The 6,254-nt window shown below is 46.7% G+C and overlaps 1 long non-coding RNA gene across 2 annotated transcripts; it reads left to right on the plus strand.

The window, feature by feature from the left end:
* Positions 1-2,502: 2,502 nt before the first annotated feature.
* On the plus strand, positions 2,503-5,826 carry LOC135917428 (uncharacterized). 2 transcript variants are annotated; one of them, XR_011507359.1, is made up of 4 exons: positions 2,503-2,834; positions 3,895-4,042; positions 4,145-4,360; positions 4,872-5,826. It is a non-coding gene; the product is annotated as an uncharacterized lncRNA (long non-coding RNA). The 2 variants fall into 2 exon arrangements; XR_010569273.2 differs by having other exon boundaries at positions 3,895-4,360.
* The last annotated feature ends 428 nt before the right edge of the window (positions 5,827-6,254 follow it).

Consider the following 6,254-nt stretch of genomic DNA (forward strand, 5'->3'; position numbering starts at 1 on the left):
CTCTACCGTCCAAGGAAATTTTCGTGTCGTTGGCGAGGTAAGAAAAAAACCTATACGTGCGCCGATCCTGGACATACTGCAATGCCTGCCCCACCCGCGGCGGAGGTGAAGCAGACGTTAAGCAGTGCCCAAATGTGGGACGATTCCGGAGATAATGCAATGCCGAGTCGAACCGTGGTGGAGGAGAGGCAGGCGTTAAGCACTCCCCAAACGTGGGCCGAACCTGAAGGCATTGCAATGCCGGCCCGACCCGCGGCGGAGGTATAGCTGGCGTTAAGAGGAAGCTTTAGCTCGGGCACGACTCCGACGCGGCCTATTCAAATACATGTAAAACGCAAAAGCGTTTTTCTGAGATAACCCGCAGACCGATTTTAATGAAATTTGTTGCGTTTGAGAGAGAAAGCTAAAATCTAGTGACTGCTGGAAGCCAAATTTTGATTTAGTACATGAATTTTGCTAAAAAGATTTTCAAATATTCGACCGTTTGAAAGAAGTAGAAGCACAAGGTTTGCGAATTCATAACTCTTCATCAAGAACCGATATCGCATTTCTGTAAACGGTATCCATTAGATCATTCAAAGCGGACAAATACCATATGTCATTTTATATCTTACAAGAATTTTTTTACGTTGGTTATAAAGGTTCTGCAAAAACTGCATTTCCATATTACATTTTTTTAGATTCATGTATAGCATATCAATGTTGTCAGCTTTAGATGTACTATTGCACGGTACTATTACACAGTTAGAGTTCTAAACTTGATAGTTTCTTTTCTGAAATATATTCGATTTTGCCAATTTTTAATAAAATATTGACGATGTAACTCAAAAATTCGAAACCAGAGGTCAGTACAGTCTACGTTTTCTTTTAATACAACAAACCTCGTCAAATTTGGTGCTGTGGTTTCCGAGAAAAAAGAATTCTCCTTTTACATGTATTTAGATAGGAGCACCCGAGCTAAAGCTTCCTCTTAAGTACTCCCGATACGTGAGCCGATCCCGAAAGTCGTGCAATGCCGGGCCGACCCATGGCGGAGGTGAAGCTGGCGTTAAGCACTCCCCATACGTGCGCCGATTCCGGAGATATTGCATGGCCGAGGCGACCCGCGGTGGAGGTGAAGCAGACGTTAAGCACTCCCCATACGTTAGCCGATCCCAGAGATATTGCAATGCGCCCTACCCGTGGCAGTGGTGAAGCAGGCGTTAACCACTCCCGATATGTGGGTCGATCCCGAAGGTAGTTCAATACCCAACCGACCCGCGGCTGAGGCGAAACAGGCATAAAGCACTCGCCACACATCGGCCGATCCCGGAGATAATGCAATGGCGGGCTAACCCGCGGGGGAAGTGTAGCAGGCGTTAAGTATTCCCCATACGCGGCCCGATGCCGAAGGTAGTGCAATGCCCAGCCTAACCCGCGGAGGAGGTGAAACGGGCGTTAAGCACTCCCCATACGTGAGCCAATCCCAAAAGTAGTGCAATGCCGGGCTGAGCCCCGACGGAGATTAAGCAGGCGTTAAGCACTCCAAACACGATGGCAGATCCCGAAGGTAGTGCAATGCCGCGGACAGACCCATGGCGGAGGTGAAGCTGGCGTTAAGCACTCCCCCAAACCTGGTGGGCCGATCGCGGGATAGTGCATAGCCGGCCCAGCTCGCGGCGGCGGTGAAGGAGGCGTTAAGCACTTGCCGATCCCAAAGGAAGTGCAATGCCGGGCCCATCCGCAGCGGAGGTGCAGTTCGCCATCAAGGGGCCCACATACACAGCTTGGCTGGTCATCCTTCTTCACAGAGTCGTCATGCTCGTCATTCCTTCCTTGCCGTGCCCTCCTAATTGTAAGGGCATACTGCTGAGCTAGTTAGAGTAGTTTGGAAATTGGCGATAGCAATTATACGGACACTTAATGGGCAATCAAGCCGTGAGCGTTGCCATTGTAGTGCTGCTCCGCTAACGGGGCATGTGCGGATCTGTCCACCTAGTGGGCTTTCCATTTCAGCAGCCGCTGATTGGCTGGAGATGTACAAGTGGTGAGGAGACTCTCCTACGCACTGGAACCCCAGCCAAGCGAAAATCATCACTTCAGCACCAGCCGAAATGGACAGTCCACTGAGTGGACACTCAAAAGCATTCTTCCCGCAGTGGCGACAGAACCGCGGTGTCTCACTTTCCATTGTCACGTACTCACAGAAATTATAGCGGGAACCTTTCATACATTTTCATCGAGGAGGGCGAGGACATCCTCTCCGGACTTTACGCTTTACGTGCAGTGTGAAGCGAAATACCTTCCTTTGGGGCACGCTGCACCATGATGTAAGAGAAATTACGACACCATCATGCGGCTACTCTTGGCGCGCGACGGCACAGCAGCAGAGGGCAAGTCGTATAGGACCCATAATTTGGCACTCAACGAGCACGTGCGAGCAGTTCCTCTAGCGGCCGCGTCGGGCGCTCCGTGGAGAGCGGCCGTCTGCCCACGTGTGGACGACCCCGTACGTATTCGCAACTCCAGCAATTCATGCGACACCTAGCGGCAGTAGGGAGAAACGAAATACAGAGGTCCAGTCGCCGTGTGTGCCGTGGAGGCTGCTGTCGCGGACGGAAGAATGAAGCTGCTAGCAAAGAAAAAGCGAACGGCCAAGCAGTTCTGCTGTGTTCCTCGGTGCGTGCCAGCGAGATGGAAGGACCGCGATATTTCCGTTCACGCACTTCCCTCCGAGTGGAAAGGCTGAAGCCGCAGAACCAGGTGGATCGCTAACCTCCGCATCGGCAAGGCTGTGACGCTTACAGTGACTGTTTGCTCACGGCATTTTGCACGGGATAATTTCTCCTTACCAGGTGAGACACTATTGTGAACTTGTGAACTCGACCCTAATGCATGACCATTGTGCGTGGCCATTATACATGTCACTGTGTCACCTTATGTAAACACGTTTCGCATTGCGGGCACTGGCGATTGGGATATGCATTATTTGCTGCATATGTTAGCCGCAACGCGAAATTCGAGCACAGGTTCGAGACCTGTCACAGCGGTTTCTCCGAGGAACGTCTCTTCTGCACTCGTTAACCACATTGGCTGTAATTAGAGCTCATGTTCGACGCTTCACAGTGGTTTCTGCGAGCAACGTCACCTCTGCGCTCGTTGGCTACACCCGGCTGTAACTCGGGAGGCTTTTGATGCCCAGCACGTCTCGCGCAACTTATACGGGCGTCGGAGATTCAAATGTTTACGAATGATGTACTAGCAAGTTCGGGAAGTGTTGAGTGTAAACGTGCCACGTATGTGGCATGCTAAAGCGGAATAAATATCATGCGTGGTGCGGATGAACTTGCAGCACAGGCGCACTGCACGCGGGCACTTCCCAGCGCGACTGATTACGAATTTGCCACTTGCACTTGAGAATCTCCGACGTGCTCAAGAGTGGCCATATCACAGTGGTATTTCGCACCAACGGCGAGCCTATCGCGTTCATTGCAGAAGTTTGCCACTTACGCGACAGCCACATGTCAATTTTACACGCGTTTGCTAGTTTCGAGGAAAATTTACGGCGTCCGCCGTCTACTGACGTGTCGCATATGTATGTGCAGTATTAGTACCTAAGCTAGCTTTATCTGTGTTATTAAATCATCCCCAACTCAGTGGCATAACTACTCCGGTCATGTGGTGGTGTTTGCACCTGTGTACTTTGTGTTATGAGCAGCTTTCAACTACGTTTTGCAGATGCTACATTCGGTATACATCGTTGCATAGCCTTGCACACTCAAACCGTGCTTCATTTCCTTGCAAATGCTTTTTTATAAATATTGTGGCTTTGTTTCTGAGGTAAAAAAAAAACAATTCTGGGTGCAGCCCATATTGAGGCACAACAAAGCATAAACAATTTATTTATTTTTTCAGATGTAGCATGTCAAAGACAGCGGCTGAAAAAAATGCAATACCAACTGAAAACCTGCCAAGGACGTCATGTTATGATGAGAACAAGGATGCTCATATGAAAGAGCTTTCACTGGCAAGACTTCGCTGACGTGTGTATCGGTCAGCCAGAGTAAGTTAATTTGACTACATGGTGCAGCACTTATATGCTTATGGTACATACACCATGTCTACAAGCATGCAATAGATGTCAACACCTTTTAATGCATTACAGAATGAATCAAGCAAAGAAACTGTTGCCTCCCCATTAGAAGCAAAGGTGTTGCCCCATGCACCTGTCAGCACGACCACCATGGTAAATTGGCTGCCTGCAACTTGTGCACACATTGCTTCACCACTAATTCCTTGGGATTAAACTCTGACATTGCAGGACGATCTCCCATCCCCTGACCGCAACAGCATGGACCAAATAAGTGACAAAGGAAATATGGTAATTTCTTTTTGTATATGTATGTGTTGTGGTAGCTGTCTTTACCTAGACGGTGGCATGCTTTCTGGATTTACATCGTAAAAGCATTGTAGCACGTGGTGTGTGATGGGTGCACATTAATTGCAACTTGTGCACACATTGCTTAACCACTGGTTTCTTGAACTAAACTCTATCTGACATTGCAGGACGATTTCCCATCCCCTAACAGCATTGACCAAAGCCTTGCAAACACCATAAGGAACAAGGACATAGCAAATATGGCAATTTATTTTTTCTATATATTTGTGATGTGGTAGCTGTCTTTACCTAGCCGGCAGCATGTTTTCTGGATTAATTCGTGAAAGGATTGTGGTGTGTGATGGGTGCAAATTAACTGATGCAAAAAGCTTGGCTTTCCTACTTCCAACATTAAATTTAATACACTGACGTGCATTATTGGAATGACAAAAAGAAGCTGCATTTCGCGTCAGATATGTCAGACATTACAACTCTTTCTTTTGTTTTGTGACAGGAATGTGCTTGCCAACCTGGCCTCCAGACATTAATGGCAGAGTACTCAAGAGAAGAAAAAGACGTGGCAAATTTCCTACTAGAAATGGCTTCACGGACAAGGCTTACAGAAAGCAAGGCTGCCCAAGTGACATCGGGTACTTTTCCACAGAAGTTTGTGAACACGATAAATAGTAGCGACGTAAATACATTCACAGGCCTGCCATCATTCGATGTTCTGAATGCTCGTGTGACGTGCTACACAAAAATTCATCCACTTTCAGGACGGCACCAGTTATGTGTAAAAACAATTGCATTGACATTGGTGAAATTGAAGCATATTTCCACTGCATTCTTGAGTCACCTTTTTAACTGTTCTCTAACTACATGTAGCAACATAATTGCAGAGACTGTTCAGTTGATGTGTGAAATTTTAAAGGTAACTGTGGCTGTGCCACCAAAAGATGAATTCCAGTGGCGCGTTTGCATATTCGGCATTAGGTGATTCACCTGAAGTCGTGCCATGGCTGGCGATATTGCAAGTAGCCTGTATTGCATAGAGGCATTTGTGCGTGTGACCTTGGCTCCATCAAAGCGTGGCGGCCTTGAGAGTAAGTGCAGTCTTCTGTTTGGAAATCCAGCATTTTTTATGCCACTCAGCCACTTCATACTTTTCAGACACGGTCGTTGCCATGTGATCTACATGCTGCACTTGTTTGCATTGGCCAAACCTGCAGACTTCAACTTCAACACACTTTTTGTAAATTAGCAATGCACATTCTTTTGCAACTTGTATTCTTCATTGAAGTGCTGATTTACACTACGCATTCTGATGCAAGTTTTCATCTTATGGTATTCCGAGATATTTGCAGTTCACTTATGATCTGTGTGCATAGAGTTGTGGTTATTCTTCAATGGCGGTTTGTTGTCCCTTTCCTTACTTGTATTTTTTCACAAAATAAACCACATGCACTCAATATTTTGTTCACTGTACTTGCCTCATACGTTTTACTCAAGCCCATTTTTGTTGCACTTTTTAGCATATGAGGGTATATCTGGCCAAACAGAACATGAGAAGTAACATGGAACAGTGTCAAACCTGCATACGATGAGTATTTAAAAAGTTTGGCCACCAGAGTTGAGTACTCTGAAAGAATGGTTTGATTCAAATGACCCCAGCTGGTATATGTACCATAATTTATGCTTCTTCCCAGTTTGTTGAATACAGTGCAAATGGCTGTCCTGGGAAGCATAACTAAACCACTGGTAATACAACATGGGGAGACACTTGTGCAGACTTAACATCAGTGAATGATAATTATTGACCTCCAGAGAGCATATAGAGCTGTCCTTACTATGAACATATCAATAAATGGAAAGTAAGTGACATAAAAGTTTAACATGC

This window comes from Dermacentor albipictus, chromosome 7 (genome assembly GCF_038994185.2).
Source record: "Dermacentor albipictus isolate Rhodes 1998 colony chromosome 7, USDA_Dalb.pri_finalv2, whole genome shotgun sequence".
In the NCBI taxonomy this organism is placed as follows: Eukaryota; Metazoa; Arthropoda; class Arachnida; order Ixodida; family Ixodidae; genus Dermacentor; species Dermacentor albipictus.